General features: G+C 44.0%; 1 protein-coding gene across 6 annotated transcripts in view; it reads left to right on the plus strand.

The window, feature by feature from the left end:
* Nucleotides 1–23,054, plus strand: part of LOC123756854 (filaggrin-2) — a 238,436-nt gene continuing 215,382 nt past the window's right edge. For all 6 annotated transcript variants that reach the window (XM_069331979.1, XM_069331980.1, XM_069331982.1 and 3 more), the window contains exon 1: nucleotides 1–197. The gene's annotated coding sequence lies outside the window, so the exon portion shown is untranslated. The remainder of the gene's footprint in view (nucleotides 198–23,054) is intronic.

Consider the following 23,054-nt stretch of genomic DNA (forward strand, 5'->3'; position numbering starts at 1 on the left):
GAGTTAGTGAGAGTGTGTGCCGCGTGTGTCTCCTCCCGCCCAGGACTCTCATCACAAGTAAACAATATTATTCCTCCTGCTTCCCTGCCTAAGATTTCACCAGTGGTTAATGATGTGTGTTGTAACTTTATATCCAAGAGAGCTGACTGAAACTATCATTGACCTTCCCAAGAGCGATAAGTGAAGGACTATTTCGGGTAAGTTCACGTGTGTTCAGTTTTACAGAACTACTGAACATATACACTCTCACACACACACACACACACACACACACACACACACACACACACACACACACACACACATACACACACACACACACACACACACACACACACACACACACATATATATATATATATATATATATATATATATATATATATATATATATATATATATATATATATATATATATATATATATATATATATATATATATATATTAGGCCCAGGGGAGGGGACCTTAATGATAACCCTATGTACAGGCTTTCTGTCCCTGATAGTGGAAAATGATGTAAGATTATCCGTGGTTACATTTAACTATTCCTATCACGTCTTCTCCACTAATTGCAGTTAAACAGGGTACTGATATGTCAAGAATGGAAGCATTGGAAATATTCTTTACTTGAAGTGCGTTTAATATTCTCCAAATTATATTCCGCGTCTGGTGTTTTTATTGCGTCCACGGCTGAGAGGCAGGTTTTTGCCTTATGCAGTTGTGTGCGTGTTTGCCTGTGTGTGTGTGTGTGTGTTTGTAGGAAGAGTGGGGGTGGGGGGGGGGGGAGTCAGTACATGTTTGGGTCTCCGGCATGTGTGTGTGTGTGTGTGTGTAGGGGAGGGTCAGCGTGTGTTTTGATCTCCAGCATGTGTGTGTGTGTGTATGTAGGGGAGGGTCAGCGTGTGTTTGGATCTCCAGCATGTGTGTGTGTGTGCAGGTTGGGGAGGGTCAGCGCGTGTTTGGGTCTCCAGCATGTGTGTAAGGGAGGGTCAAAACTCTAGGGGAAGCACACCATACATTTCACACTTGACTATGAAAATCACATTGGTCTTGCCAATAAATGCTAATATTTCTTAATTCATTTAATATAAGCCTAATCAGACCAGCTAATGTATGCCCCGTACCCCAGACCATTCCCTCTGCAAATTTGGGCGAGGGTAACCCCAATCGTCTGCTCTCTAGCGTTGGACAGAAAGAGACAGGCAAACATTCTTATAGTATAGATTAAACGTATCAATTCTCAGGAAACAGCAAACAGGATCAGCGACAGTAAACCAGACTCAGTGATGCCACGCAATAATCATTCAGCTCAGGGATAGCAATTCTAAGTCTGTTATTGCTTCCAGTGATATCTTTCATTACCTTCCACCGCTTATATCTGCCTTCGAACTTATAAGCAAAAACAAATTAACTTGAACGTGTGCAGTTGAGATTCACTTAGATATTATAAGCTACAAAGTCTAAACTGCAAATTTTCTACTCTGGACTAATAATAAGGTAAAGCTGAAATAAATGCAGGTTCTTCAGAGATTGTGAGGTAAACTAAAGTCCACCGTTGTTTAACATGTTGGTAAGTTGTGGGGCGGCGGGAGAGGAAGTGAAGGAAGCCACAGGAGTGGACGCCAGCTGTGGTGAACGTCACTAAACATGTTTGAAGAAAAAATACTAACTATTATGAAACAAGATAAATTCGTTTGAATATTGTTTAATAAAAGCAACATCTGAGTAGTAAAGGTATTGAGTGAAATACCTGACGATGGACTAACAAGTTCTTGCCTAATAAGAGGGACTGAGTGTTGAGGCAAATTTTTCCTGCATGATGCATAAAAAGGTACAAAGTAACGTGATCGAGATATATGAGGCTATCTACCCATATATAAAAAAATCCTTCAGCGTTGTAAATTGGTAACAATTCCCCTGCGAGTGTTGTAGGTTTACCCCATCTTAATGCTTTGGAAAAGAAATTAGAAAGACCTGAACAGAGCCATACTGCTGCACAAACCTTTAGTTTTCACATACCGCAGCAAAGCTCGACCTTAATGATCTCATAGCTTACACAGAAATACCACAGAATAGCTGAGAGCTACTAGCCTTACATACAAGCTGATTTTTTTGTTTTTTATTAACACATTTAGGTACATCTGCATTTGTGCAGCTGCCCTAGACTATATGAAGGGGAGTACAGCGTGTCAAAAAACTAGCTACGTGATGCTAAAAATCCCCATCACACAGGGTGGTTAGTCATACAAAGGCATGTGGTAACTAGTCTATACAAGCTGAAGAGATTGTATACATGACTAAATGTGTTTGAATCAGGCAATTCAAAGATGTATGCAAGAATGAGGTAGCATGCTAATACACAATTCCTCATTACACGGATGACGCTCCTGTGTATAACTGGGGAATGGTGGGCTATTTTGTGTTTACTTAGAGAGGCGCAGGTAAGCCTGTGTCCAACATCCTGTTCCGTGGTCTGATCTCAGTGTCTAAGCCGTATTAGAGAAAAGAGCTTTAAAGAAAATACATATAATGGTAATCCTTTGTTAGATATTACAACGAATCGAATAAATATATTTCGGATTTTTGTGTTTTTGATACACAGTTTTATATTGACAAAGAGCCTCCCGAGTCTATAGATGAGCAACACTGATGGCTACGACAATTGATGGGATATTTTCCCGGGTCAAACCACTTACAGCCCCTACCGGAGCCTAACTTCTGGCTCTTGCTGAGGGGTATTAAAGACCACATTTCAAATTTTAATTAAAATGGGTCTCACAATCCTCGGCTTATTCCTACACCTGTTTGGTATTATGTGATTGTTGTGTTTTTTTTATGTTAAGGTGTTTAGCACATGCTTGCAGAGTTCCATTCACCTCTGTCAGTAAACGTTTTAGACTCTCCTGGTTACTGATGGCCGTTTTCCTAATACTATTTCAGTATTCTTTTGTAGGTTTAATTGGCGTGCCAGTGGAATTCTTACATGAATTTAATTTCATTCTTTTGACCTATTTAAAATATGAGAAACCAATGAGTTTATTAGCCTTAATATGTTAGCCTAAGTGTATACAATTTGGTATTATAAAATCATATGTATTTATATTTGGGAAAATTCCTGTTTTGAATGAACAGCATATTAAAATTGATGAATGCGTCTTTGGGGTCGACCGCTGGATGGAATGTACTTAATCTGTGGACGGGTTGCTTGATTACATGCGCCCAATACATAAATCTTATTTTGTAATGAAAATGGTGTTATCGTCAACTTTTTCTTTACTTAATTTTCAGTGCATACAAAAATTTCATGTTGGGTCCTTTGAGAAGTTGTTTGTAAACAATAGTACAGACGACGAACTACGACCACATATTTTGACCACCAATATGTGACGGTTTCGCTTTCACATAACTTATTGTTCAAATTAGAAGCAGCGCTGATATGAGGTCTCACCGCCTGGTCTCATGCTAGGGTTAATTCCCAGCTGGAAAAACATGCTAGAGTAACGTTTAACAACGTTGTATCAACGTTTGGTTAATGTTGTATCAACATTTTCAACGTTGATTCATCGTTACATTTACGTCATTTGGCCAGAATTGTTGGGGAGGACTAGATTGGTTTGGGCTTAAGGCATATCAATAGCACGAGGGTTATGATGACCGTGACACTAGCGTACACACCAACCAATGAGTATACTTTAGTCCAAGACTAAAGTAAACTTAGTGTCTATGCACTGAGATGTTGCATACACCTCTTGATGTGTACAACCCTGTTGGTCGCTTGATCAAGGCGTCCAGTAGCACTCCTCCCTCCAGTGGTACTTTGAAGGATGCAAATGACATTAGATCACTCATTTTGTATGTCATAATGTACCGTACCTTTAAGGTGGTTCCGGGGGCCAATGTTTCCATGTTCTCTGGCCTCCTGGTTGAGGGTCTGGTCAGTTAGGCTTGATTAAATTCCCTCTTGAATTCCATAAGAGGTCGGGTAGTTATAACTTACATTTAGAGGGAGGGTAATGAAAAAAGTATTGAGCCCTTAATGTTTAATATAATTTTATCCTATTGTACCCTGTACTCTTCAGTGGGCTATTCTGCACATTATTCTATGACTCCTAATCTCATAAGGCCTTATTTTAGGTTAGAGATTTGAAGGATTTTAAGCTGTCTCAATACGTTAGATGTTTTATTGAAAGGATTGGGGCAGTTAAAGTTCTCTGAACGTTTTCCAGGTCAGCAACGTCTCCAGGTTTAATCTCCATTACTTCTTGTTGCTTGCACTGTGAAGGATGCACCACTTTACTGTCAAAGTGTAGCAGTTTTTATTCAAACTTCGTCCAAAGAGTGTATTTCTCCTTTTGATCACGACCACGATTTGTGGCCGCTGCTCATAGACGGCTCCGTCTGGTCATGATCACAACCAATTTGTCAAATTATTTTTGCCTCAATACATGTCTAACCGCGTGACCCCATGGTGGACGTTTGGTCAAGAATGGTTGGCGCTTTCTTTTGATAATTACTTACTTAGTCAAGCCCAATAATTTCCCATTGTGGGGACAGGATGCCTGTACTAAGGCTTATCGAGGCCCCACAACCCCTAGGCCAGCTATTGACCAATCTCAGAGTGTAACCCACAACAGTTGCCAAACTCCCGGATACCTGTTTACTGCTAGGTGAACGAAAGGAAACGTGCCCAACCATTTCTGTCCCTCCCGGGAAACGAACCCGGGATCTTCGAATAAGGCTGAGGTAAATGTTGTCAAACTCATTCCTAACAGTAAATGTATCATAATGTACTTGCTACTACAAACGCCTATTCGTAGAATAAATCCACTTGTAGCCGTTTATGTAATGATTCGCAGCTGTACAGCGAATATCTTCTATCAAGCCGATGTGTTGCTCGAAACATAATTTACATAGCAGTGTCTGAGCCTAATACTGTATATGAGCAGCGTGACGCGACTCGTGGATGACAAGTTTGACATGGTGTGGCTCGCAGCGTCTTGGCACTGTGATTGACTGACTGGATGTGGAGGAGGGGTGAAGGGCCCCACAAGTGTGTCTGACTCCTCTGGCTTTGTCTAGTCAAGGTCACTACCACCACCACGTCACCCTTGTTATTCTTGTTCATGTTTGAGACCCACGTACTAGGCTTTTGTTGTAGACTAACATGGGTCATGTTTGAGACCCACGTACTAGGCTTTTGTTGTAGACTAACATGGGTCATGTTTGAGACCCACGTACTAGGCTTTAGTTGTAGACTAACATGGGTCATGTTTGAGACCCACGTACTAGGCTTTTGTTGTAGACTAACATGGGTCATGTTTGAGACCCACGTACTAGGCTTTTGTTGTAGACTAACATGGGTCATGTTTGAGACCCACGTACTAGGCTTTTGTTGTAGACCAACGTGGGTCTTGTTTGAGATCCACGTTCTAGGCTTTTGTTTGAGACCAGCGTGTTATGCTCGTGTTGAGACCCTCGTACTAGGCTTGTCACTTTCTCAAGTATCACGTAGCTGGTGGATCAATTTAAAGCTATTCTAGTGGTTTATAAGATTGCATTAATGTATCTTAATTGAATTAATATGTGTAATGTACAAAAATATGTCTGTGCTAGCATACTTCATTAATTTAAATTTAAAACTCGTAATTGTTAAGGCATCCAAGCTCATTGGAAAGCGTATAAAGATGGGTAACCAGGATGTTTCATGCAATTGAAAGGGGGAAAGACGAATCTTGAAAAGCTGAGACTCCTGTACGTCAGTACGCTCATCAATTTATAACTTTTCGTGATTTCGAATAATAATTCCCGTTGTTGGGGACAGGAAGCCTGCACTTCGGGTTATCGATCGAGGTGCCCTTAGGATAACTTGATTTTCCCGTAGGATGCACCTCACACCAAGTTGCCTAACTCCCGCGCACCTCTATTCACCTACTAGGTGAATAGAGGCATCAAGCGAAAGGTACAGAAATGGGTTGTACCCATTTCTGGCCGGCCCGGGAATCATATCCAGGCTCCTCGATTGTGAGTCGAGAAAGTAGACCACTGTACGTACACGTAATATCTTTCCATCTGGGCCCACTGTGATTAGGAATAACGTTTTAAACAGGTAACTTCAACAAAGCTTTCCGTGGATTTGTTCCTGATCCGTTTCCAATGGTAACAGGAACATGGAAGTGGCACCATAAGCGCTTCTAAGCATGATCTGATAATGAATTGCTCTAATTATTATTTTTGGGAGGAGGGTAAAATTTGGATTGCGACCAGGAGCTGATACTGGTAAGGTTATTTAGTGTTGTTTCCCTAGACCACGATCCATCAGTCGTTTTACACTTAGGTTATCAATTACTGCTGTTTGGTGCACAGGAACGAGCAGTGAAGGAAAATGTAATAAACTAGGGTAGTGAAGATGTAATGACTACGTCAGTAAAACGCGAATTTGAAATCGCCTGCGTAATTTGCATACATAATTTGCATGCGCTAGCGTTAGTGATTTAGCTATATGCAGACTTAGCATTTCAATATACAAATGGAAGTTGAGTAGCTATTGATAGCCAAATGATGCATAATTAAGATTACTAGGCTGGGCTTATCTTTTATTTGAATATCTTTCAATATGCATTAATTTAAAATTAATTTTATATTGCACAAAATAAATTAATAATTAGTAGATGGAGCTGATAGGTCACATGTCAATATATGTAGGCCAAAGTACTGTAAATTTAGTTAGAGAAATTACGAATGTACAGAGTTTGAAATCTATATAGATGTTGGCCAATTTGTATATGATCTGTCAATGAGTTGAGTTATGATTATAGTGCTGAGGTAGAGTAAAAAAGAATTAGGAGGTAATTGTCTGAGAGATATTCTTGATCCAGTCAACTGTGTCAGTTGGCAACCAACTCGAGTAGTTGAAGGAAGAAGGGGGCAATGGTGCCTATTCTCTCACTTAACATTTAAAAAGACAAGTAGGTAAGTATTATATTCAGAAAACTGTTATGTTAGAGGTAAAGGGGGGAATTTTGTGTTATCATTATTCTTTATACCTGTAGGTGATTGTCACTATCTAGTGATGTTATTTCACGGAGATGTTAAGGAGATAAGCTGGCCTAAGTGTGGCGCCCTTAGGAGGGAGTTTGGCCAGCTACTCTTCTGCTTGTGTTAAAAGTGCTTCAGGTGTAAATATTTAGTTAATATGTTTAGAAATACTCTGAGTGCTGCCATTTTATCATTGAATTTTCTAGGCTTATTTTTTCTTGGTGACCAGTGGTTCTAGAAATATTGTCCTGCAATTCTTTGACCCACTTGTTCCTCCTGCATACTGAAAATGGGAATTTTATTTTCAACGCTGTATCAGTAAGGCTCCAAGGTGTAAGGATTATATATGCAGATTTTAGTATGTAAAACATTTTGTTATTCATTACTGATAGCCTTATTTACCCTATTACCTTCTATCTACTCTTGGACAACAGGTTTTTCATATTATTTATCCAGTGCAAGCTGGAATGAGGGCTGAGGCAGGAAGGTGACAATTAAGACTCCATAATAATTAACACTATACAATATTGGAAAAAAAAATGGGGGCCCTGGCCTGGATCACTATTTTTCAGTATGGTATAGTTGACTTCACTTCAGTGTTGAGTGAGCATGTTTCAACTGTTAGTCAACCTGTCAATGAATAGTCACTGGTGGAGTGATGTTATAGAGAAGGTTCAGTCAGTATGAGGCTGTTAATTGTTTAGGGCCTTGTGTGTATGTATCTTCTTGATGTTATCTTGAGATGATTTCGGGGCTTAGCGTCCCCGCGGCCCGGTCCTCGACCAGGCCTTTTTGTTACACATCCCCAGGTAGCAGCCCGTAGCAGCTGTCTACCTCCCAGGTACCTATTTACTACTAGGTAACAGGGTTATCAGGTTGAAAGAATCTCTGCCCATTTATTTCCGCTTCCACCGAGGATCGAACCCATAACCTCAGGACTACGAATCCGAAGCGCTGTCCTCTAAGCTGTCAGGCGCTATATATATATATATATATATATATATATATATATATATATATATATATATATATATATATATATATATATATATATATATATATATATATCGCCTCCTATATATAGGAGACACGAACCATGGACCTAACGAGTGGGAGACAGAAGTACTATCCACCTTGCTATGAGCAATCTTCCCTCTCCATTTTGAATTCTCGTCTAGAAATATTTTTACAATTATATTATAATGATAATTATTGAAACAATTTGTGAAACTAATTTGCTTTATTAGTTGCCATTAAATTAAAAAATAAATCTTTATTTTAATGGCTCATAAAACTTAAATTTGATTTAATGCTCATTTGGGCCAGCGTGCAAAGAAACTAAAGAAAACCCAGGAGCAAATTCCGATAGTTTAGCGTGAAGGTCACCACGCTTACTAATGTTGAGATGTTCATATTTTATAGTGAACATGTCCGTAGCAGCACTAGAGGCACATACAACCAGGCTTGTTGCTGAGAAAGGCTGATCCTCTGTTGCTAATTTATTAGTTACATTTGGCAACAACTTGGGGCATCCAGCCACACGAAGTGTTGTTTTGAAGCATTGATCGGTTTTATTCCGTCAACATTTTGCATGTCCATGGATCTGATCAGACGCCATTTTAGCCAGGTAGTCATTATTAGTCAGGAAATCCAGACCCAGGTTGTTAGAAGGAGTAGGGGGAATATATAAGTCACACCGTGGAGAGCATAGCCTAAATAACTGAAAAAATTTGCACCTACATCATCATGGAAGAATTTATTTTAATATTAATATTATTAACACTTCCCTAACCTCCCTAAAATCATCTGCCTTACACTTGTGTTAATAATAATAATGTATAATAATCAGTTATATTTTATGATGTACAAAGTGTTTACAGTGGTTACTTTGCATGGAACGTTATTTGTATGTGGTAAATCCATTAATATGCACAACGTTTTGGGATAACTTAAAATGGAAGAATTTAGTTTTAGACTTATTGATGGGAATACTTAGTTCCAGGTGACCCTATATTTTCTGACAATAAAGTTCATGTTGTCTTTGCGAATCCTAAATAATTCCTGATGTTTTGCATTGTACAATTTCTTCAATATCTTAAAGGTTCGAACTATGATTTCCGGTAGCCTATGTTTCTTTAAAGAAAGTAAATTTAAGTTCTGAATCTTACTTCGTAAGATATATTTCTTTGATAGTATAATACATTTGTCTCCCTTCTCTGTACTCTTTCTAGCGTGTCTTCATCTTGTAAATTAGGAGGCCAATATTTCAGGCCAACATCATCTAATCAAAAGTGTTACGGACCTGAAATTCTTGATGGGTATGTCACAGAGCCGCTTGTTCACTGTGATGGGTATGGCACAGAGCCGCTTGTTCACTGTGATGGGTATGGTGCAGAGCCGCTTGTTCACTGTGATGGGTATGGCACAGAGCCGCTTGTTCACTGTGATGGGTATGGCACAGAGCCGCTTGTTCACTGTGATGGGTATGGTGCAGAGCCGCTTGTTCACTGTGATGGGTATGGTGCAGAGCCGCTTGTTCACTGTGATGGGTATGGTGCAGAGCCGCTTGTTCACTGTGATGGGTATGGTGCAGAGCCGCTTGTTCACTGTGATGGGTATGGCACAGAGCCGCTTGTTCACTGTGATGGGTATGGTGCAGAGCCGCTTGTTCACTGTGATGGGTATGGCACAGAGCCGCTTGTTCACTGTGATGGGTATGGTGCAGAGCCGCTTGTTCACTGTGATGGGTATGGCACAGAGCCGCTTGTTCACTGTGATGGGTATGGTGCAGAGCCGCTTGTTCACTGTGATGGGTATGGTGCAGAGCCGCTTGTTCACTGTGATGGGTATGGTGCAGAGCCGCTTGTTCACTGTGATGGGTATGGTGCAGAGCCGCTTGTTCACTGTGATGGGTATGGTGCAGAGCCGCTTGTTCACTGTGATGGGTATGGTGCAGAGCCGCTTGTTCACTGTGATGGGTATGGCGCAGAGCCGCTTGTTCACTGTGATGGGTATGGCGCAGAGCCGCTTGTTCACTGTGATGGGTATGGCGCAGAGCCGCTTGTTCACTGTGATGGGTATGGTGCAGAGCCGCTTGTTCACTGTGATGGGTATGGTGCAGAGCCGCTTGTTCACAGTGATGGGTATGGTGCAGAGCCGCTTGTTCACTGTGATGGGTATGGTGCAGAGCCGCTTGTTCACAGTGATGGGTATGGTGCAGAGCCGCTTGTTCACTGTGATGGGTATGGTGCAGAGCCGCTTGTTCACTGTGATGGGTATGGTGCAGAGCCGCTTGTTCACTGTGATGGGTATGGTGCAGAACCACTTGTTCACTGTGATTTGTGTCACAGAGCCCCCCTTGTTCACTGGTGTCCAGTAAGAATGAATCCCGTTGCTAAGCGATCATGAAAATGGAGCAAATGACAACTACATCTTTCAAACTTTCCCCATCCTGAGTGTATGTGTCTCTTGAGCACCTATGGTGCCTTAGCCCTCGCTCAGGCTCCTCAAGCATACCTACACTCTTCGACCTTTTGCGTCCATCGTTAATTTGGTTTTGCTGGTTGCCGGGACGCGGTTCGCCACTCAAGCTCTTGAGCCTGGTTGTCATAGGGGCTAGTTTGGCGCCAACAGACTAGGGGGAGACGGTGGGCTGGAGGGGGGCGGGGGGGGGATTGTATCTATGACGGTGGCTACCAATAACCAGTTTTCAGTCACCGTGTAACAATCGCTTGTTACAGTCGTCTGTATCCTCGTGCGTTGTCCAGTCGACAGTCTCACAAATGCTTTCACTAGGACTCTCCTTTGTTGTGATTAAAACGCTCAGTACGTTAATTATTCATAATCAAATGTTATTAGTTGGTTTCCCCCCCTTGCCGGGACGATATTAGGGGCCAGATTCATGGATCAGTTACGCAAGCACTTACGAACCTGGGGCCAGATTCATGAAGCAGTTACGCAAGCACTTACGAACCTGTGGCCAGATTCACGAAGCAGTTACGCAAGCACTTACGAACCTGGGGCCAGATTCATGAAGCAGTTACGCAAGCACTTACGAACCTGAGGACAAGGGTTGGATGGCCAGATTTAAGACAGAGGACAGTCAAGAACAAGGAGTATAGGGGCGGTGGTGAGGGCAGGGGGAAGTAAACTTATGTAAACTGAAAATAAACTGTATACTTATTTATTTATATATACAAGAGTTGTTACATTCTTGTACAGCCACCAGCAGGCGTAGCGTTTCGGGCAGGTCCTTAATCCCATGTTCCCCGGGATACGACCCGCCAAATAGTTTGACAACCAGGTACCCATTCACTGCTGGGTGAACAGAGGCTACAGTTAAGGGGGCCAGGGGCCAGATTCACGAAGCAGTTACGCAAGTACTTACGAACGTGTACATCTTTTCTCAATCTTTGACGGCTTTGGTTACATTTATTAAACAGTTTACAAGCATGAAAACTTGCCAATCAACTGTTGTTATTGTTATAAACAGTCTCCTGGTGCTTCGGAGCTCATTAACTGTTTAATAATTGTAAACAAAGCCGCCAAAGATTGAGGAAAGATGTGCAGGTTCGTAAGTGCTTGCGTAACTGCTTCGTGAATTTGGCCCAAGGTCTTACAATAAGTGCCGGACCATCCGGGTTGTAATGTATATTTGGGCCTGCGGGCCGCTGCAAGTAACAGTCATTTAGATCATCACATGCAACCCGTTCTCGCAAATTTAATAAGTCAATATTGACTTATTAAATATGTGCATAGGTGACATACTTAAATTAACATAATAGTTTCCCTTGAAAAGCTTCATAGAAAACACCGACCTTACCTAACCTACTTAGTATGTTAAAATAAGCATCTTATAGCTTCGTAATTACAATTGTTACTTAACCTATTATAGGTATAGGTCAGGTAATAATTGTAATTACGAAGCAATAAGATGCTTATCTTAACATACTAAGTAGGTTAGGTAAGGTCGGTGTTTTCTATGAAGCTTTTCAAGGGAAACTATTATGTTAATTTAAGTATGTCACCTATGCACATATTTAATAAGTCAATATTGACTTATTAATTTTGCGAGAACGGGTTGTCACATGACAACTCGGCCACAGATCGAGCTTGGAGAGTAGAAGAACTCACAACTGAATCATGGTAAACTGCAGACAAGGAGTTTACCTTGATAGGGTTGTTGACGTCCTCCTGGCACACACACAACCTTCCCCAGGATGTAACTTACAACAGTTGTCAAGCTCTCGGGCACCTGTTTACTACTAGATGAATTGAGGCATCAGGTGTAAGGAAAGCTGGCCAAATGATCTGGTCTTGGCCGGGAATCAAACTCTGCTTTAATCATATGTGAGCAGACTGTTAGCCACTGCTCTGCTGGTATTGTATAGTCAACTATATCTATACTTTATATCTTTACCTTTATAATTTAGATTATTATTCTCTCTCTCTCTCTCTCTCTCTCTCTCTCTCTCTCTCTCTCTCCCTCTCTGTCACTCTCTCTCTCTCTCTCTCTCTCTCTCCCTCTCTGTCACTCTCTCTCTCTCTCTCTCTCTCACACACACACTTACAGAGCTTTAAATACTTGTATGGCAGAGAAATCAAACTTGATGAAGGGCTTGAACTCATGTACAGAGAGTTGAACAAATATCAAAAGACAGGTGCCAAGATCTAAAACTGAACACCACAAGCACAGCAAGATAATACTGACAGTAAGAGTAACGAACAAAGGGAATGGGTTAGATGGAGAAACAGCAAAATGTAATTCAATAAAGGGCCAATAGAAGAGCATGAAAGAAACAGGAGCAGCAGGTGTAACTGCATTAAACAACCGACAGTTGACGAGGATGGGTTCAGGAGCTATAGCTCGTTCTACAATCACATTTAGGTGACTACATACACAGTAATTATACATGTACACCATATATTATTGACTGGAAATTAAAAAAATAATGAGACTGTAACTAAATGTTCTTATTTTAGGCGATCATTTGTTGTGTTTTAGTATAAGAACATAATACAGGATATGCAGAAGGCGTAGTGACTATGGAAGGCAGTTCATAGACACAGAAGAATACAGGAAACTGCAAGACAATATGTACTATACGAGGCAGCACCTAATTACCTCCACTATAAACTCATTCATCTCTATACTATAAGAGAGAGAATGTCTGCTTCTGTCTTAAGTTGGAGGCTAGCCTCACCCAAGTTTGCGGGGGGGGATGGTCTGCGGTATGGGACGGACATAGGGTAGTCAGATTAAATGCTCTTAAATTAAGAAATGTTAGCCTGAGACCCTACCCCCGAGTCCAATTTTCATTAAACCGCTCAAAGTCTGATATGAAATCGCGGTTGTGATGTCCATAGACTTTATTACTTACTCGAAAATTATTAAATCTGTTTTTTTGACACTGTATTCCCCTTCATATAGTCTAGCCACATGAGTGCAGATGTACCTAAATGTGTTAATAAACAAAAAATTAAATCATTTGGGTTAATGATGAAATTACCCTGTTAAATTAGCATAAATATTCAGAGGGAGAGGGAGAGAGGGAATTATCAGGGGGAAAGCGCCAAGCCTTTCTCCCTGATAGGTGTGGCAGTTGTGGGTCGTTAGTGATAACATAGTGTGGCAGTTGTGGGTCGTTAGTGATAACATAGTGTGGCAGTTGTGGGTCGTTAGTGATAACATAGTGTGGCAGTTGTGGGTCGTTAGTGATAACATAGTGTGGCAGTTGTGGGTCGTTAGTGATAACATAGTGTGGCAGTTGTGGGTCGTTAGTGATAACATAGTGTGGCAGTTGTGGGTCGTTAGTGATAACATAGTGTGGCAGTTGTGGGTCGTTAGTGATAACATAGTGTGGCAGTTGTGGGTCGTTAGTGATAACATAGTGTGGCAGTTGTGGGTCGTTAGTGATAACATAGTGTGGCAGTTGTGGGTCGTTAGTGATAACATAGTGTGGCAGTTGTGGGTCGTTAGTGGTAATATGGTGTCGCAGTTGTGGGTCGTTAGTGATAACATAGTGTGGCAGTTGTGGGTCGTTAGTGATAACATAGTGTGGCAGTTGTGGGTCGTTAGTGATAACATAGTGTGGCAGTTGTGGGTCGTTAGTGATAACATAGTGTGGCAGTTGTGGGTCGTTAGTGATAACATAGTGTGGCAGTTGTGGGTCGTTAGTGATAACATAACGCCTCGTAGTTCTCGTAGCACAGTTGCCTGCGTTCTCGACTCAGAATCGCGGATCTCAGGTTCGATTCCCAAGTGGGACATAAATGGTGGGGCACGTTTCCTTTCACCTAATGCTTCTGTTCACCTAGTAGTAAATAGGTTAGTTAGGCAACTATTGTAGGGTTGCAACTTGGGGAGTGGTCAGTCGTTCGATCTTGGGGGGAGGGGGGTGGGACTTTGATACAACTCTAACGCATATACATTCACAGGCTTCCTGTCCCCGACAAAAACAAAATATTAATTTTATTCCATGACGTCTTGAACACGCGAGGAGACATTAAGAACTGCTCTCATTAGGATAATTTATACACTAAGTCATGAGTGAACCTTTTATTAGTGTAATGAACTTTATTTATTTATTTATTTATTTATTTATTTATTTATTTATTTATTTATATACATACAAGAAGGCACGTTGGGTTTATGAGAGTATATAGCATTGATGTTTTTATATTCATATCAAGCCACTAACACGCATAGCGTTTCGGGCAGGTCCTTGGGTTCTCACCCTTGGATACTGCTTGGTTAGTGTCGGTGCTAGTGACGGGTGAGGGTACAGCAGTGACGGGTGAGGGTACAGCAGTGACGGGTGAGGGTACAGCAGTGACGGGTGAGGGTACAGCAGTAACGGGTGAGGGTATAGCAGTGACGGGTGAGGGTACAGCAGTACGGAGTGAGGATAGAGCAGTGCGGGGTGAGAATAGAGCAGTAGTGAAGGATGGGGCGGCACACGTCCACCAGAGAGAAGCCACGCGCCGCCCGGGGAGGACGGCGGGCGGGCGGCCGCCTGGTGGTGGAGGGGGAAGACTCAGCCAACCGTCCGCCGGATGTTATGCCCGCCGGCCACGCGCAATTTTCAGTGGCCTCCGTCCTCCTCTCATATTCTTAATTTGTCCTTCCCGTGGCGGTTTACCTGCTGGAATTCCGCCATCTGCCGTGCTGACTGGTCGTGTCCTGTGTGTGGTACTCGTGACATGTGTCACTGGGATGTATATTACTAATAATATTGGCGGGTTAAGGGGATTGTGATTCTCGCAGCATCTCGCCGGATGTGAATGAGTGGACGGTTCAGTGAGCTCATGTTTTGCACTTGTTGGTTTTGGGTTTTGTGGTGGTTGTCGTCCACGATACGTTCCGTCGATCAACGCAGTAATACCTCATTACTCATGAGTATTTCCTGGAATTGATTACTGTTTTGTCGCAAGGGGTGACGCTTGTGAGTGTTGGGTAAATCTGCCAGGAAAGCGACTGGGAGTCAGTCTGATCTTTTGTAGCAGAGTGGAATCCTGATCTGGGGGAGTGGTTTGTGTAGTTATCGTCTCTACTTCCGGCGGATTGAATCCTGCGGCTGCAAGCTTAGCCGCTGTGGTCAGTCAGCCCCGCCCTCTCTGGTGTCGGCTGCTGCAGCTGCTGCTGCTGCTGCTGCTCCCACGCTTCTAGCATTATATTATATTTGACTTACACTACGCACTACTTCTTGTCTCTGTGGCCTCAGAGGCTCGCGGCCCTGGTTTAGACGCCACGAGTCTCCTTCGTTTGTCTATTGGTCTGTGGAGTTTAGTCAGATGATCAGCAAGCTGCCTCGAGCTGTCTGCAAACTTTAGCTATTTCCAACCCCCCCCCCTATAAAAAGGCACTTCTAGACTAATATCAGCAAGTATCTTGATAACGATTTATTAATTTTTGTTTTAATTTTGCCCCGAAGAGCGAGTTTATTGGGCAGCGCCACTCATCTTGTGTGTGGACACACCGCCATAGCAGCATGTACAACACTTCCCAATAGGAAGAAAACCCGCTGGGTTGTTCATCCTGTCACTTGTACCCAGACACAGCTGGGACTTGCTTAACTGTTAAGTGAACAGCTTCTCAAACAAGAAGATCAACATTTGTCAACCCTTAAAATCTTACGTTATCTTGCTGGTGAAAAAGGGGGAATCTTTTAATAACAGTATCTATATTTGACAAATGGTATTTTCCTAACTCAAACAATGTGGGGTTTATTATTCCACACATATTTCTAATGTCTCTCAGGTGTTCATAGTCTCGTAGATAATGGTCTAGGCGGCGTGTCCGTCACTCTCACCACAGATTAACAACACAAAAAAATGAAATCAGGAAGGCTAAAGGCGTAGAGTTCTGAGTGCCAGTACAGGCTACTATGAAGATATCCTCACAGTATACCCAAAATTTGCCAGTGCAGGCTATTAAACACATGACTCTGTATGACTAACCATCCTGCGAGATGGGGACTTGTATTACCACTGCTGCCTTATTCAATCTTGTGTTGTTGATATCCTCAAAATGCATCCGGAGTCTGCCAGTGCAGACCGCTTATCACATGCCTCTGTATGACTAACCATCCTGTGTGATGGGGATTTTCAGCATCACGTAACTAGCTTTTTGACAACTGTACTCCCCTTCATATAGTCTAGGACAGCTGCACAAATGCAGATGTACCTAATATATTAATAACAAAAATGAAGATATCCTTGAAGAACTGGGGCATGATCTCCCACACTACATCACCGAATGTCCAGTTATCAGACCATTCACATTCCCGTGATTACACTCATGTACACATTCCCATACTTACACTGATGTACACATGCCCACACTTACAGTAATGTACACTTCCCATGAGTGCAGTGATGTACACTCCCGTAGTGTTTACACTGATGTACACTTCCCCAGAATACACAGATATACATTCACCTCTTGAGTTCAGTTACCCTTGATCGTAGATTGTGGAGGGTAGAAATAGCCTAGGCTACGCTATCCCCTTTGAGCGTATTTATTGTCTCGATAAACGTACTTGAACTTGTAATTGAACGTGATCGTAGATGAGTACATTCTTGCCCTTCTGTGTGTATTAGGTATTAATGCAATTCCTGTCTTAAACACGGAACCTGCTCTGAGGTTAGGCTGCCTCGCTAAATTATTCAGTCAACCGGTTTTAGCGTTCGTTATAAATTGTATTTATTCCAGAGGAAAAGGAATGCCCCTGAGCCCGCCTTGCTGGCTTTGTTCGTCGTGGTTTAATGATGTTAAAACAACCAGGAGAGATGCTCTGAGCAGCTGGTTTAATGGCGCCTATATCCAGACACACGCACGCACGCATTCACACGCGTTTCGGGTTATTCACACCCGTGCCACCTCCTGGGTGGCCCAATTTTCATCGGTCAATCAATCAATCACTCACGCTCTTGTGTCGTTCTTTCACTCAAACAACCCCCATTCACAAACTCAAAACACCCACTCACATGTGTGTGTGTGTGTGTGTGTGTGTGTGTGTGTGTGTGTGTGTGTGTGTGTGGTGCTTTCGTCCAAACACACGCACTCATGCGCTTGTGTGGTGTTTTCATCCAAACATATGCACTCACACACCCAAACACGTGGTTATGTAATGTTTACACCCCAATTACACACACTCAAACACATATATTTTCCTTGTGTGTATCCTCACCTAGTCACAAACTTACCCAGCTGTGTTTGTGTTGAGCCTCAGCTTCGGGGCCCCGCCTCTTAACCTTGGGTCTACCTGCGTAGGTTTATCATACATATTTGTTGAGTCCACATATACAGTGAGCCTCAAGTTATAACTCGACCTCAGGGTTGTGAGAAACACTCACATTACCGCCCGTTCTCACCGTTTGCCAAAACGGAACTGTTTTGCTTAAACAGAAACGTAAACAAGGCAATTGTTTGGCCTAAACAAAAGCGTACGAACAGCAGCAGCAGCACAGTTTTCTATGCCTATTAAAACCTACAGGCATAGAAAACGTCAATATTAACATGGTTGAATTTCAACTAATACATGGCATTTTTAAGGGGTTTGATTACGTTAAAATTGCGACGAATTAGGCGAGAAGACAGGTTGCAGAGACCAACAGACACAACAGACACAACAGACCAACAGAGACAGTTGCAGAGATGCAGATATTAGACCAGCAACCTCCACACAGCGACCGGCGCTGTGTGGAGGTTGCTGGTCTAGCTGGAACTACCCCACACAACCCATCCTCCTAAAATGGTAGTACTCCTGCCAACTGTGGCTTCAACCTACAAAAATTGGACTCTTGGAAAAACGTACAAAAAATGGACTACTTTAGGAACGTTTACGTTTCGTACAATTTAAATACTTTTTTGCCGTGCTCAAAAAAAGTGGAACAGCACCTGTGCACTTTAAATGAACCTAGGCCTAAATAAGCCTAGTATACGCCAACTTAGGCCTAATTTAGTACATATATGTGCCTTGCTAGCCCTAGGGAAGCTTAGCTTTGGTTGTCTTTGCCTCGTGTCCTCTACAGAGTTAGTTTAAACTCTTAAGTTAGAATTACTTCGAAAAGTGACTGTTTTGGGGCGCATCAGTCCAGGGGCGTAGATTCACGAAGCAGTTACGCAAGCACTTACGAACCAGGGGGGCCAGATTCACGAAGCAGCTACGCAAGCACTTACGAACCTGTCCATCTTTTCTCAATTTTTAGCGGCTTTGTTTACAATTGTTAAACAGTTAATGAGCTCCGAAACACCAAGAGGCTGTTTATAACAATAACAACAGTTGATTGGCAAGTTTTCATGCTTGTAAACTGTTTAATAAATGTAACCAAAAGCCGTCGAAGATGTACACGTTTGTAAGTACTTGCGTAACTGCTTCGTGAATCTGACCCCAGGTTCGTAAGTGCTTGCGTAACTGCTTCGTAAATCTGGCCCCATTTTTGTACGTTGGACCATTAGTTGTCATGAGTACTGACATTTATGAGAGGTTTACCTCGCACTTTACCTGTAAACTATGGTGTGAGTTGTGATCACTTTGGACATTGACGTAAGAGTTGTTAGTTGATGTGGCACTTGTCACCACTCACTACACCTTCCTGCCATACCTTGAGGTTACCTTAAGGTGCTTCCGGGGCTTAGCGTCCCCGAGGCCCGGTCCTCGACCAGGCCTCCCTTCATGAAGGCCATGTCTTCACTTCTGTAATGTTTCACTTTTTTACACTACAGTGGTCATGCGTTTACAGTGCCGAGACCGGGCCGCGGGCACATTGATCCCCAGAATCAACAACAGGTGGGTAGAGCATATCTCAATTTGTGTTGTGTCATGTAGGGGTAGAACTCTGTGCTACTGTCCGGGGGAGTCGGCGGCTGAGCCGACACAACACTGGACACGTGATCCTCTGGTCCCGTGTTCGATCCTGGGCGCCGGCGAGAAACAATGGGCAGAGTTTCTTTCACCCTGATGCCCCTGTTACCTATCAGTAAATAGGTACCTGGGAGTTAGTGAGCTGTCACGGGCTGCTTCCTGGAGGTGGAGGACCGGGCCGCGGGGACACTAAGCCCCGAAATCATCTCAAGATAACCTCAAGAAGATACTACATATGTTCATTATGCAGTCAACTACACAATGTGGTTGATACCTGGTTGATACCTGGTTGATGGGGTTCTGGGAGTTCTTCTACTGCCCAAGCCCGGCCCGAGGCCAGGCTCGACTTGTGAGAGTTTGGTCCACCAGGCTATTGCTTGGAGCGGCCCGCAGGCCCACATACCCACCACAGCCCGGCTGTGGTTGTACAGTGGCAAATATTATAATTCTAACAAGCATAAATATACAAGCGTCATATGGAGAGGGGCAAGAGAAGTGTTGCAGTGAGGTGTTAACCACAGAAGGTGACTAAGGCCTCGTGTATGTGTTCACCTGTCATCCTTCTTCGTCCTCGTGTTGTGTAGTCCTCGTTAATCCTCTCTACCCACAGGCGTAGTTCATCCTGCGGGGGTTTTGCAGTGTGGAGAGGTTTTGTTCCTACAGTGTGTCCTCGTAGCTCATGTCCCTCACCCACGGGACCAGTCTCTTGGCGAATTGACTTTCTCAACTTTCTTGGTGTGTTGGGTTCCATGCTGGTGCAGCATATTCAGGTATGGTGTATAGCATCTTGGATGCCTCCGTGTTCAAGTTGCAGAAGGCTGCTCTGATGTGGGGTGTGGAGGTCAAGACTGGTGCCATGTTTCTTTGTCAGCAACCTTTAGTTCCTCATTTTCTGGCCTCCTCTACTCGCCCGCATTCTTCATTACATTGCACTTGCCCGGGTTGAGCTCTAGCAGCCATGTTGTTTGTGTACTCACAGCCGTATCAGCGTTAATTACTCATGTATTCACCTAGTTGTGCTTGCGGGGGTTGAGCTCTGCTCTTTCGGCCCGCCTCTCAACTGTCAATCAACGATCAATTTTTTTCTCACACACACACACACACACACACACACACACACACACACACACACACACACACACACACACACACACACACACACACACACACATCCCCAAGAAGCAGCCCGTAACAGCTGTCTAACTCCCAGGTACCGTTTTACTGCTAGGTAACAAGGGCATCAGGGTGAAAGAAAGTTTGCCCATCTGTCTCTGCCATTGCCGGGGATCGAACCCCGGTCGCCAGGATTACGAGTACTGAGTACTGTCCACTCAGCCACCAGGCGCCCCATGTGTTGCGGTACTGTTGTGGGTTTCTTCATCTGGCGCTTCTCTCCATAAGTTTGCACTTTTCAAGATTGAAGTCTAGTAGCCATTTCTCAAACGGTGTATGAGATGTGCCAAGATGCTCTCGTCTCACAGCTCTCCTCTGTCTCACCATTGTGAACCAGTCTGAGAAGGATGAGAACCACAAGCAAACTCAGAGATAATAGACATCGATTAGAGATAATTCTAAAACGCATGAGAATGTGAGGGGTGAAAGCCAAGGAAAGTGGAGATGGGAAGGAAGCTGAGGAAAGTGGAGATGGGAGGGAAAGCAAGGGGAAAGTGGAGCCAGATGTGTTGCACTAGGAAGGGAATGTGTGTGTGTGAGCCTCTTACTCCAATTTGTGCGACCACTCTCCCTGGGTCTGTTATAGTGTCTTAAGTATTGGTCTATCACTTGTCTTATTCCGCTGCGAGAGAAGGGGGGCGGCAATATGGCTGGGAGTTAGTACCAACAGTGTGCTGTAGCAGTCTGGATCACCAAGATGGTGCCTGGAACCTGGTGAGGGTAGGTGCGGGTGTGTGTGTTCTTATCCCGTGTCAGTGGCGCTCTTAAAGACAGGTCTCGTTCACATAGTTATCACTTCCCCTCTCACACCTAATGTTCTCTCTCTCTCTCTCTCACCACCTCTCCCACCTACCTACCTGCCTACCTAACCCCCCCCCTTTTCTCTCTCTCTCTCTCTCTCTCTCTCTCTCTCTCTCTCTCTCTCTCTCTCTCTCTCTCTCTCTCTCTCTCTCTCTCATACACCACTCCATCAGCGCGTCCTTCCACAGTCTTCCTGGTTTCTTCGCTTCATTTTTTTCATAAGCTCGACTCCCAAACTTAGTCTTGCCTGTGTTGGCAGGTGTTGTGAGGGAGGCAGGTGTTATGAGGGAGGCAGGTGTTATGAGGGAGGCAGGTGTTATGAGGGAAGCAGGTGTTGTGAGGGAGGCAGGTGTTATGAGGGAGGCAGGTGTTATGAGGGAGGCAGGTGTTATGAGGGAGGCAGGTGTTGTGAGGGAGATTGCTCGCGAAATTGACATACTGTCCCGTTTTCTGTTTTGGGACCTCTGGTGGGATAGGATAAAAGCAGGTGTGTACGGCAGTTTCTTGTGGGGAGCCTGAGGAGGACGGGCTGCACCGCGTGTGACTTACCTTGTAGTCTCTACTTGCAACCCAGCGGGTTTTCTTCCTATTGGGGAGTGTTGTACATGCTGCTATGGCGGTGTGTCCACTCACAGGATGAGTGGCGCTGCCCAATACTGTCACTATGGCGGTGTGTCCACTCACAGGATGAGTGGCGCTGCCCAATACTGTCACTATGGCGGTGTGTCCACTCACAGGATGAGTGGCGCTGCCCAATACTGTCACTATGGCGGTGTGTCCACTCACAGGATGAGTGGCGCTGCCCAATACTGTCACTATGGCGGTGTGTCCACTCACAGGATGAGTGGCGCTGCCCAATACTGTCACTATGGCGGTGTGTCCACTCACAGGATGAGTGGCGCTGCCCAATACTGTCACTATGGCGGTGTGTCCACTCACAGGATGAGTGGCGCTGCCCAATACTGTCACTATGGCGGTGTGTCCACTCACAGGATGAGTGGCGCTGCCCAATACTGTCACTATGGCGGTGTGTCCACTCACAGGATGAGTGGCGCTGCCCAATACTGTCACTATGGCGGTGTGTCCACTCACAGGATGAGTGGCGCTGCCCAATACTGTCACTATGGCGGTGTGTCCACTCACAGGATGAGTGGCGCTGCCCAATACTGTCACTATGGCGGTGTGTCCACTCACAGGATGAGTGGCGCTGCCCAATACTGTCACTATGGCGGTGTGTCCACTTACAGGATGAGTGACGCTGCCCAATACTGTCACTATGGCGGTGTGTCCACTCACAGGATGAGTGGCGCTGCCCAATACTGTCACTATGGCGGTGTGTCCACTCACAGGATGAGTGGCGCTGCCCAATACTGTCACTATGGCGGTGTGTTCACTCACAGGATGAGTGGCGCTGCCCAATACTGTCACTATGGCGGTGTGTCCACTCACAGGATGAGTGACGCTGCCCAATACTGTCACTATGGCGGTGTGTTCACTCACAGGATGAGTGGCGCTGCCCAATACTGTCACTATGGCGGTGTGTCCACTCACAGGATGAGTGGCGCTGCTCAATACTGTCACTATGGCGGTGTGTCCACTCACAGGATGAGTGGCGCTGCCCAATACTGTCACTATGGCGGTGTGTCCACTCACAGGATGAGTGGCGCTGCCCAATA

The sequence above is a fragment of the Procambarus clarkii genome, chromosome 26 (assembly GCF_040958095.1).
Source record: "Procambarus clarkii isolate CNS0578487 chromosome 26, FALCON_Pclarkii_2.0, whole genome shotgun sequence".
NCBI lineage: Eukaryota > Metazoa > Arthropoda > Malacostraca > Decapoda > Cambaridae > Procambarus > Procambarus clarkii.